Here is a 13,086-nt window from a genome sequence, read left to right as displayed (position 1 = left end):
ATAGGGCGCACTTTCCATGTTTGCGCCCGGTGCACTTTTACACAGGTACATCAGGCGTAAACAGGGAAAGTATGTCCTATCACATAGAATGCACTGCCCCAAGGGGCACAGCGACCTTGTGCTGCCCTGGTGGCAGAGCATTCAAGTGAAATATGGAGCAGCTTTGAAGCAGCCACTCCATGTTTCACTATGCAGGCGGCAACCCACCAGCACTTTCAATGGGGATTAGAGTTCCCTTTCAGGTGGGTGCAGTGAGCAACTGTGCCCGCCACATGCAAGGGGATGTCTGGGGGGGGGCTATTGGACCCCCTTTCTCCCCTCCAGAGGGCTATCAGGAGGCACCACCTTTTGGGTGACGCACTGTCAGTGTGCCTCGTGAGAGCTTCTTTGCCTCTGAACCCACGTCTATAATGTGGCATGGGTGCAAAGGAAAAGGGAGTCCCTCACTTGCATGGAGCACACCCCCATGCAAATCAAGGAACGCCTTCTTGAGAATGAGCTAGCGCTGTATGCGTGCCAGCGCTTTCAGTATTATGGAAGGGGCCGCACAAGCGTCTGCGGCCCTTTCTGTAATGCCAAAGTGCCCCAAGGGTGTGAAAAGTGGGCGCAAACGCCCATTGCGGTCCTGGGGCACTTTGCATAATACAGCTCCAGGTAGCCATTTGCACCATGTGTTTAAAGGATCAGAGTGATTCACTTGTCAGGGTTAACCAACAAAGTTAATAGTCTCCCACTTTATCACGCTCATTTTGAGCCTTGACGATATATGCATGGTATTCATAAACTTTGAGCCACTCATTCATTTCAAGGAATTTTCCCTTTCGGCCCTCAAATGGTCCGGGAGTGCTCTGGTGTCTGCCAGTTTTTGTCAGTGACAACCTAGTTAGAAGTTCCTTTTACCTAGCTATCTCAGTATGTAATTGGTCGCAATCCCCTGACATTTTGGCAATATGATGACAGTGGATGACCAATTTAAACAACTCCCACTCCACAAACAGGGACGAGGCCATGTCCTCGTTCACCCTGAAGCAGCTTCAAATTATGTCCCCCAGGACAGGCTTAATGGCAGTGTCATCCAAGGCAGCAACTTTAAGTTTCTATGTTGGGTTACAGGGTCCAGCAATGTCCCAAGTAAGTATCAGCAATAACAGTTGATGGCCGGAGTGAGTTTTCACAAGGTATTCAACCCATATCACTCATTCATGCAGGTTGGCATACCTTTCCTCTCACGCAGCAGACGCACCAAATGCAAGCCCGTCTGCGACCGTCCTTGGCTGGCCTGGGCCTGGGGCCAAACATTATGCCCATTTTATTCCCTACACAGCATCTGAGCTGAGACACCTACACAGTAACTGGCCCATCAACACTAGTGCTAGGGCTCTTATCAACAAAACAGGGATTCTCAACCTCAGAGATTCCTTCCCAGAGTTCTCTGCCCTACCTGATGATCAGGGTTCTCCCGCCACCCAGAAAGACCCACCTGACCCTACCACCCACGAGCTTCAGGCAGAAGGGACCATGGTGATCAGCTACTTAAACACCCGATCGATGGTTAAGCACTAACTCAAAATCTTTCAGCTCCTTGACTCCGACAAACCAGACATACTTCTCTTGTCTAAAACCTGGCTCACCACCGAGTCTAGGCCTGATATCCTTGCAGCAGTTCCCATAGGCTATTACATACTTCAGGCCAATAGGCCCTTGGGGAATCCCTGGGGCGGGGTGGCAGCTATCGTCCACCATAGACTCAGGTTTACTGCTCTAGGGATCAATGGCATACCCTCAGTCGACAGCCTCATTTTGAAATTTGAATCCCCCTTTATCTGTTCTCTTTTCTACTGACCTCCCCACCACATGCCCTCTTTTCCCCAACTGCTAGGTGAAATGATTTCCCAACTAGTCATTAACCATGCCAGGATCATTATTATCGGAGACTTCAATTACTGGCCCACTGACGCTCAGGAGAGCACCAGCTCAGTTGAAATCACGCATCTCCTATCCGGTATGAACTGCACTCAACATGTGCATGTTGCCACCCATATTAAGGGACATATCCTGGACCAAATCTGGACCTCCAACTTGGAAATCACACAACCACTAATCTCTTCATGTACATGGTCAGGCCACTTCCTTATCACATTCACTATGGCCTGTACCCCCTCATTAAACCTTCCCTGATGGGCAACCACCTGACTAGAAACTGGAATCGGGCCAATATTGGTGACTTTTGTACACTACTAAAAGCCACATCACCTATCGAACAAGATTCCCTCTGCAAACAGGTAACAAGCATCAAGCAATGGCTTGAATCAGCCAGCGACAGTGTCACCCCCTTTAAGAGAACCAAACTCAAACGCCCTCATGAGGCTCAATGCTGGTTCTTTGACGATCTGAAAATAAAAAAAACTAGCACTTAGGCAAGCCGAGCGCAGCTGGAGACGAGAGTATGCCCCAGATCAAAGATCCACCTATGTAACCCTGCTAAAAGACTATAACAACTCTATCATCCAGACTAAGACAACCTACTTTTCCTTAAAAATTATGAACTCTGCCACTAAGACCAAGGACATCTTCTGTATAGTCAACAAGAGGAATCTGTAAAGAGCCTAGGGGTCATAATCAGCAACGATCTGTCTATGAAATCTCAGATTAGCGCAGTGGTATCTACCTGCTTCTTCCACCTACAAAAAAAAATCCGGAAGATCTGTAGATTCCTGACCACCGAGGCCTTGACCTTAGTCCTTCTGGCCTTGGTCATCTCTCGTATTGATTGTGCCATCTCACTCTATGTCGGCATTCCGGTCTACCAACTTCACCGTCTGCAATTCGTTCAAAACCAAGCAGCCAGACTCATTTTCCATCAACCCAGACACCAACATGTCCGCCTCCTGATGAAGAGCCTCATTGGCTTCTGGTGGCTAATCTCTGTGCATTTAAACTGGGCTGTACCATCTTTAAAGCCCTTGCCGGTCACGGCCCAGCATTCATCTTGTCTAGGATCCATAGCTATGCCCCCTCTCGCGAACTTCGATCCTCCCATCTGAACCTGCTTACACCCCCACCTTTAAATGGAAAAAACACGGTGGCCTCAGATTCTCTTTTCTGGCCCCTCAATTCTCAAACTCTCTACCCATTGAACTGAGTTCAGTTACATTTTCCGCCCAATTCAGAACACTCCTTAAGACCCTTCTGGTTTCCCAGGCATATGAGTAAAGCTCCTGTCATCATACCACTGTCGCCTTCCCGTACTCAGCGCCATGAAACCGCTTGGTGTAAGGGCACTCTACAAATACTTTAACATAACATAACATAACATTTGTGCAGTGCAATCAAATGTGTTGAGATGAAGGGACAAGTCAGGCATACTGCAGTAGTAGGAGTAGGCACTGCCACCAGGGTTCTGGGCCATCAGGAGCCAGTGGGGACCCACTCTATTGCCCAGCGGCAAAAAAACATGTGCAATTTGAATCAGGGAGGAAGGTATGGTGGTGTGTGATTTTTTCACGGAGTACATCGGCCATGCAATTAATGCCTCCTTCCCCAGTCTATCAGTGGAAAATGTAACACTGTGGTAATGTAAGATGCTAAGGTGGTCAGGAAATTCGGCTGGTCAGGGTTTGGGGCATAAACATTCATTAAAGCTATGTCTTTACAGTCAAGCTTGCCTCTAGTATGACAAGGCAACCAACCAGGTCTAATGACCTCAATTTGAATTAAGAATGGTGTCCCGAGTAGGACCCAAACAAACACTCCCGTAGCTGATGTTGTATAGATAGTAACACATTTTGCCAGCCCATTTTAGTAACTGGGATTTCCTGGATTTTTTGGAATGGGTTTTTAGGCAAATGACAGGGCACCACCACGTCGTGTATTACCTGGATGACTTTCGCTTTCTCGGGTCGGCGGGCTCGCAGGAGTGTGCATGGCCATTGCAGGAATTTTGCGTGCTCATGCAGGCTTTTGGGGTCCCGCTGGCGCCGGGAAAAACTATGGGTCCAGCAACCACATTGGAATTCTTAGGCATAGAATTGGACTCAGTCGAGGGTTGTTTTAGGTTAACTAAAGACAAAATCATGAAATTTAGAGCAGCTTTCCAGCAATGTTTGGCCAAAGACAAAGTGACACTACATCAGCTACAGCAGACTGTGGGCCAGTTGAATTTTGCACTGAGAGTGATACCCATGGCACGCCCATTCTCCAGCTCAATCTCGCAGACCATGATGGGTCTACGGGAGAAACACCATCACACGAGACTGCCGACCGAGGTCCGCCAGGACATACGGATTTGAATCGCATTTCTGGAGGGCTTCAACAGCAGGATAGTGTGGTCCTGTACCCCCACTACTATGGGATTTGGCACCATAATTGGAAACATGTGGGTGGCACAACAGTGGCCGGTTTGGTGGTAGGAGAGTGGCCTGACAACTAATATACTGACGTACCATAAAAAATAACATTAGGAGCTATACTTACAATAGCCCCAATACCAATTACCAAATAAGCAGTCAGTCGGCAGTGAAGAAAGTTCAATCATTTGTTATGCAAAATACTCTATAGAGGAGCCTCTCCCATCCACACCCCTCAAGGTGCGCGGAGAAGACTGCTGGCTTACATTTAAAACAGCATATATATACTTTCAGATCAGCACATGGAGTCACCGTAAATGGAAAAACACTACTTGGCTCTTGGGCCTTGAGGAAGGACCATATATGGCACACATGATTAGTTTGAAGCTTTGCATAGTTATTATTGGGGAAGGTCAGGAGGGGTGACTCCCTTTCATCCCGGTGCCTGGGAGTGCAGGCACAGCGCCTTCAGGAATGCGCTTATAGTATTAGAAGCCAGAGGCAACCTTGAGTCCCAGGAGAGAGAAAGAATAGCGTGCATGCAGCTGCTTTCAGCAACTCAACTTAGCCAGGGCCTGACAACCATTGGAAGGTAACAAGTGATTACTGCTCGTGTTTAACATGAATAGATGAAGAAGGCATCTGTATGGTCGAAGTAAACAGAACACAAGAACAATATATACCCCTACCAACTAGCTAAAAAGAATGTAGGTTAGGCCTAATGCATACTCATATTAAAGAGTATATAGATACATCATGCTAACACAATATATATATGGCTAATACTACTAACATAAGGGAAATCGGATTTGTATCCCTCAATAGGTTTCCTGGAACTATTTCCAATCTGGGTTGCATTGACAGTTTGGACTAATCAGTTGTGTAATCAATCTGTAATTTTCTGGTCTGATAACATGACGGTAGTTGAATGAATCAACCAGCAGGCGGCACGGAGTAAGATGATACTTCACCTACTGAAGGAAATAGTGCTGGTGTGCATGAAACTCAACATACAGTTTAAGGCCAAACATGTTCCAGGAGTGTTAAATAATGCAGCTGATGCACTTTCTCGCTTTAAGATGCAGGTATTCAGGGAACATCTACCATGCGCAGAGGCGACGCCTATACACTTCCCAGCAACACTCTGGCAGATTGGTGCCCCCCGCTACAGAACCTCATGGCAGCTAGCTTAGCGCCCAGGACCAGAACTGCATACGAAGGAGCGTTTTGTCTTATTGCACCTTTTTGGGGTGGGATTGGGCGGAGAGATGGGCTCAGACAGGGAATTTCACTCAGTACTTAGATGCATTACACAAGGAAGGGAGCTCCACAGCGACAGCTAGCCGGCATGTGGCAGCTGTTTCTTTCTTTGCACAGATTAGGGGTACCAAAGATCCTACGAATAGTTTCATCGTGAGGAAGGCACTAAAGGGGTGGTGGCACCTCCAAGCAACCGCCACGGACACAAGGCAACCAATAGGTTTAGAACGGCTGGCATCATTATTGAATGCCTTGTGTGTCATCTGCAGTTCATCAGGGGAGAAGCTTCTGTTCAGAGCCGCCTTTACACTAGCCTTTTATGGGGTATTCCGAGTAGGGGAACTGGTGGCTAACAATAAGCAGGACCTACTAGGTGGACTCCAGCTTGCAAACACAAGGATATTAGGTGATACACTGTTAATTACCATCAGCAAATCAAAAACTGATCAGAAAGCCCGTGGTGAGGGGCTGGTACTCCTTCAGGTACGGATTATTCCATGCTGCCCGGTGATGCATGTAGAGGCCTTCCTCAACCAGAGAGTAGGCGCAGTAGGATGGGCATTATTAATGCATGCAGATGGTACCCCACTTACCAGGTTTCAATTCCAAAGGGTACTGGCTATGACAATTGACAGGGCTGGTTTAAATCCGAAAGATTTTGGGAAACATTTGTTCCGAATAGGGGCTGCCACTGAAGCAACTGCTAGAGGGTTACACTATAGCAGCTTGAAAAGGATTGGGAGATGGTCTTCCAACGGTTACAAGCGTTATGTGCGGCTGCACATGTTGTGAGGGTGGCAGACTAATTACGCTGATGCCTGTCTTGTTTGTTTGCTTGTATTTCAGTTTCTCGAACCTGTCACGCAGGGCGGAAACTGCCATCTGCACATCACCAGCAAATATCTTCATCACGGCGGACCCAGACACAAGAAAAGGGGACACAAGTTGTATGGGTGGTTGGTCATTCGTTTGTGAAACGTGTTAAATCTGGTTTTCTTACAAATAACTATTGACAGAGGGCAGAACAGGGAGGTTTCAGGGTTTCCTTTCATGGTAGGGGGGTCTCTGCCTCAGTCAGTTTAGGGGGTTCTTTACGGAGTTGCTCGACAGACACACCCTGCCGCCCACAGTTGTTATCTTACATTTGGGCAGAAATGACCTGGTAAAATTGGGCAGGAGGGTACTGATGGAAGAGATAATCTCGGAGGTAAGCTGGCTAGCTAAAACATGCCAAGGCTGCACCATAGTTTGGTCCCAGATGATTCCTAGACTCAGATGGAGGGGGGGGGGGGGGACTCCGTTAAAGCATTGAACCACTCGGTAAAGAGGATCAACAACAAGATAGAGAAATTATTTCGGTCACCTCAATTGCAGAACATACCACATGGGTGTGTCAGGGGGAACAGTTCTTCTTACAAGATAGGGTCCACCTGACTAGGGCAGGGAACAAACTATTTCTGGAGAACATCTTGGCATGGCTAGGGGGATTCTAGGTAGGCATGACCTTGCAGAGTATGAGGATGGGGGGGCCAGATAGTCGGGCAACTATGCTGGCCTGTGGCGGTAAGGTCATGATCGGTGAGCAGTCAATTTAAGGTCCCTAGGGGGCGGCGCCATTCTTGAATGGGGTCGCCCAAGAGGTGGGACAAGTAGTCTCTCCTAGAACTCCAGGGGTGGTACATCCTCTTGGTTGGATGGGTGGGGGGGAGGAGTCCCGCTTTCTTTAGGCTGGTTAGCCACCCCGCACGTGCACTATGACGTCATTAAACGGCGCAGAGTGCAAGGGCCCCCCTTTGGTTAATGGAGTTCATGGAGCGTACGGGGATAACCGGGAGGGGGGGAAGTACCCTCTCGGTAAACAGGTCCTCTGAGCATGCGCACTCATACATGAGGGCGTAGCTGGTTGATAAGGATCTGACACCGGTTAGCGACCTTGCCGTAGGCCCAAAAATAGGTTATGCAGAAAAATTAATAATGTGTGATTATGATCCAAAATATTAGATTCAGTTAGGAAATATTTTGTATTAGAAATTTGTTAAGGTTAGCCATTTGATACCTGTCTACATGGATTATAATCTAATGTCAATCGTTTTTTCTGCATAAATGATTGTGTAAATATTTTTTATTTAACATTTTTTAATTTGTTTTCATGTTTTAATAAATACGGCCGGGGGGTTGTGAGACCTCCCGCCTTCCAAAGAAACTCCTCTCATGTCCAATTTCTAATAATTGTGAGGGTGCACAAGACAGGGGAGGGGATGGTCGGTAGTCCCTTACCATAAGGAAAGGGGTGCTGCTCGGCCCCCCTGCACTTATGGTTCGGCACCGGCCCCCCTTCCCCTTGACCTTGATCAGTGGTGGGGGGTGCCCTCGCCGTGTCTTGATGACGCGGCGGGCGCGCCCCACCACTGATTGGTGCCGGCTCCCCAGTTGACCCAGAAGCAATGGAATTGCTTCCGGGTCAAAGGGGGGAGCCAAGGGGCGGACCAGTTGCGACTGGTCTGCCCCGAAGGGGTTAAAAGGCCGGGAGAGCGCAGGAGGCATCCTCTTGTTCCCGCGCTCCCCAGGCCTGCCCTTTACCCCCCCCCCCCCCCAGCCTCCGCGAGGCTGCCAACATTTTTCCCCACCCTCCATCCCCTGAAGCAGATTCTGGTGCTTGTATGATAATGTGGTTGTATCGTTTTATGCTCTTTTTTCACAGTAACTGTGTTCTGGCGTGAATTTTTTCCTTAGGCCTTTTTTCCCGTTTACAGGTCAAACAATTGTCGTATTTATTGATATTCCTTGGTCAGGCGGTAAGGTCATGATTGGTGAACAGTCAATTTAAGGTCCATAGGGGGCGGCGCCATTCTTCAATGGCGCCGCCCAGGGGGAGGGAAAAGTGGTCTCTCCTAGATCGCCAGGGGCAGTACATCCACTTGGTTGGATGGGTGCGGGGGAGGGGGAGTCACGCTTTCTTTAGGCTGGTCGTCAATTATGTCATTAAGCGGCGCAGAGTGCAAAGGCCCCCCCTTTGGTTAATGGAGCTCATGGAGCGTCTGGGTGTAACCGGGAGGGGGGAAGTACCCTCTCGGTAAATGGCCCTCTGCGCATGCACACTCATACGTGAGGGCGTAGTTGGTTGATAAGGATCTGACACCGGTTAGCGACATTGCCGTAGGCCCAAAAATAGGTTATGCAGAAAAATTAATAATGTGTGATTATGATACAAAATATTAGATTTGGTTAGGAAATATTTTGTATTAGAAATGTGTTAAGGTTAGCCATTTGATACCTGTCTACATGGATTGTAATCTAATGTCAATCATTTTTTCTGCATATAATGATTGTGTAAATATTGTTTATTTCAAATTTTTTAATTTGTTTTCATGTTTTAATAAATACGGCCGGGTAGTCGTGAGACCCCCCGCCTTCCAAAGAAACTCCTCTCATGTCCAATTTCTAATAATTGTGGGGGTGCACAAGACAGGGGAGGGGGATGGTCAGTAGTCCCTGACCATAACACAAATGTTTTTCTCTGAGGGTTTCGAAGCGACATGATATTAAACACAGTGAAATTTTATTTGTCTATGATGACACTCAAAATCACAGAGTGAAAAAAATCCTCTTTTTTCAAAGTGTACCATTTGCAATTTCATATTCGGCATGGCCCTCCGACAACCTCTACCCCTGCACTGATAAGCACAGAGGGAGAGGCATCCCCTGGGAGCCATGCATTCTGGTCTTCAGAGCCGGAATAATTCCTGTGGAGGTCGCTAGGCAGTCGAAATGTAGGTTCCCCTCACAAATTATCAATTAATACCAAGTGCACTGGATATTATTACAAACTGACAGCTGGCAGGAGATGAGATTTTAAGTGACAAACTGTTATTTAAATCTGATGTCTCTGGTTTATATAAATTGCAATGGGTCCATTACATTATTAAAGTATTTTCTCTATAGAGTTTTTATGTAAAGTTTTCATTTCTTTGAGTTGATTAATTTTTTTTCTCTCTTTTGGAAACAATTTAAGAAAGCTTGATTGTAATTTTCTTTCAAGATTAAATTAATATTATTTTGCTTCGTTGTCCCAGGGCCCCTAAAAAGACTTGGAAACAGCGGTTCCAGTGGAGTGATATAATTACTTTGTATGATAATCATAGAGCATATTAGCAATAGTAAAACAAGGGTTGAGTGGGATGTCAAAGAGAGAAAAGGACGCTCACAGCGAGGAATTTTGGATAATGCAAGTATTTATATATGTAAATGAATATATAAATACATTTACAGGAATATTGCAGTGCAACAAGTGTCCCCAGTGTATGTATGAAGAACCAAAAGAACAATTGAGTGATTACTTGTGACAGTATTTACAAGGTTTCTGTGACATTGTTAACAAGGAAAGCGACCATTCTGAATATATACAGGAGAGAAACACAGACACTTTACACAATCATAAGTTCTGTTTCGTTTTCCTTTTTTATCCTCAACGGCGTTTCGTCCCTGTGGTGAGTAGAGGGTCTCATCAGGACCAAGAGTGGTGGGACATTTGCTTGATACAATGGAGGTCACATGTGGTGTGCTGTGTCAACCCGGTGCGTGAAGGTGAATTAAAAGTACTCACAGTGAACCCAGCCGGGTTCACTGGTGCTTCTGACTCGTCAATTAATGTAGTCAGTGTGTCGGCGCAGTTGGGATGGGGCGCAGTGTTCTCTCGAAGAAGTGGAGATGGCCCAAAATGGTTATCCGCGGTTATCCCTGCCGGAGAAGACTGATTCATTCGGACTGCGCTTTTGCCATCGTAGCAACTACTTGAGGTATCACCCTCAGTAACGATCGCTCCATTTTGGACCATCTCCCCTTCATCGAGGGAACACCTTGCACCATCCCAACTGCGCCCCCACCCTGACTTCATTAATTGACCGGTCAGAAGCACCAGTAAACCCGGCTGGGTTCACTGTGGGTACTTTTAATTCACCTTCACGCACCGGGTTGACACACCACACCACATGTGACCTCCATTGTATCAAGCAGATGTCCCACCACTCTTGGTCCTGATGAAACCCTCTACTCATCACAGGGTCGAAACACCTTTGACGATAAAAAAGGAAAACGAACCTTGCAAAAAGTACTTATGATTGTGTAAAGTGTCTGTGTATCTCTCCTGTATATATTCAGAATGGTCGCTTTCCTTGTTAACAATGTCACAAAAACCTTGTAAATGCTGTCACCAGTAATCACTCAATTGTTCTTTTGGTTCTTCATGCATACACTGGGGACACTTGTTGCACTGCAATATTCCTGTAAATGTATATATCTTGATTTACATATATAAATACTTGCTGTATCCAAAATTCCTCGCTGTGAGCGTCCTTTTCTCTCTTTGACATCCCACTCAACCCTTGTTTTACTATTGCTATTATACGCTATGATTATCATACAAAGTAATTATATCACTCCATTGGAACCGCTGTTTCCAATATTAAGCATACACCCTGGTTCCGTAGTGAGTAGGGTCCCCTTGTTCTTTCATTTCGCCTAAAAAGAGTTGAACACCTAGGCCGGTGCCTACTTAGCCTATTCAGTAATCCGGAACTGCTGGTGTTTTGTCATCCACACCCACTTTTACCCTCATCTTTAAAATATTTAAATAACTGATGTCCCGTCATGTTCACCCTCAACTTTATCCTCCCCTCCCTGTGCAAATATTTAAAACATTTCCTGGTGTCCTGGTGTCCTGGTACCCACCCACCTCCAACATTCCCTGCCCCTTCCACAACAAACATACAAAAATAATTATCTGACAACCTTACATCCTGGCGGACCTCCCATATCAAACTCTGTGCATTTCCACCTCCCTCTGGTCTGTAGAGACCTATGGGAGGCTGTGGTTCACAGCCAGACAGGACCTGGGTTTTAGTGCTCTGGGCTTCACTGCTCTGATGTCAGAGCAGTGAATAATCGGGTTTTGAAACCTATATTTATGCTAATGCATCGATAACTAAGGAGGTCATTACGATGCCGGTGAAACTGCCACTGGTAGCCTGCCGGTGGTGGTTTCACCACCATTCTAAAGCACTTCTATGCCCACCAAATAACAGTGATGGGCAGTGTGCTGGCAGACACAAAGTAACCAAAACCGGCCCTGGCAAAGTGCTCGGGCGCCCCAGTCCGGGGGGCTGGGTTTGCCGCTGAGCTCTTTGCTAGAGCCGGTATGCTGCAAAAAACGGCCCTGTAACAAAAATGGCCCCCAGGAGCCCAAAACCGCCCCCCACACGTGCGGCGAACCGGGGGATTGCCCGGTGCCCTCTGCGGCCAGTCCGCCCCTGGCCACAGGTAATCGTTACGATTGCCTGGCGGACCCACCCTGCATCAACAATATGGTGGCGGTGCCTAGCAGGCACCGTCCACCATATTACGATGCTGCCTCCCCACCACCCGGTGTATGGCGTGTGTAGCCACCATTCTCAGGCTGGCGGGGATTACATTTGGGGGCCCGTAGCAGGTCCTCCTGGTGTTGGGGGGGGGGGGTGGGTGTGCATTGGGGGGTACCTATGGTACCCCCCTACATTTCCCTGCACCACGTGGCAGGCACCATGTGGTGCAGATACACGATGTGACCGCCACTTTCGTGGTTGCATCATAATCTCATGAATTGTTTTTTTAAAAGAAGGGATGCCATGCTCAAAAGATATTCTCTTCAGCAGTTTGATTTATCGACTCCGCTACTTTATGTTTTTGCCTGTATAGGGATTAAAATTAAGTCAGAAGTTGTATTGAATTGGTACCGCACGGGCTTCAACACATTATCAGATTTTTTAAAAGAGGGATCATGGTTCAACCAGGGAGAGATGTCATGTTTAATGCAGGGCAATTTTTTGCTATTAGGATCCTATAATTTGATTTATAAAACCCTGGTACAAATTGATTTTAGGCATATTAGTACTCCCCCCTCAGCTATGGTATGATCTATTCTCAATAGTGTTGACTAGGAAACCAGGGGATTGGAAACGGTGCCTAGCACAGAGTATCAAATTGGATCTGAGCTCTAAAGCACTAAAAAAGTGGCAGGATCAGGAAAATTACGGTATGTCCCCTAATACTTGGAAGACCATAAACAAATTGAATTTCAATATATTGAGAGGCTCGAATTGGCGGAGAATGTTATTCTTTAGTAAGTGTTTGCTATATCGTACTCCGGCTGCCATAGCTTAGATGTATACGAATGCTTCCGCCATCTGCTTTAAATGCCAGCAATTTGCCCCTGCCAACTGGTCCCATATAATGGTATACTGTCCTAATATTTTATCATTTTGGGAAGATATTTTTTCTTTTCTTCAAACATATTATAAGATCAGTATATGTTACAATGTTAAATTAATATTGTTTGGTTATGATGCTGATCTTGAAATTGGAGACCAGTTGGTTAAGTTAGTGTATATTATGATGGTGGTTGCAAGGTCCTTGATACTGCAGAGATTGCAGTCAACTGAGGCTCCTG

This window comes from Lissotriton vulgaris, chromosome 5 (genome assembly GCF_964263255.1).
Source record: "Lissotriton vulgaris chromosome 5, aLisVul1.2, whole genome shotgun sequence".
NCBI lineage: Eukaryota > Metazoa > Chordata > Amphibia > Caudata > Salamandridae > Lissotriton > Lissotriton vulgaris.
The sequence above is the reverse complement of the archived record's forward strand: the minus strand, read 5'-3'. Positions refer to the sequence as shown.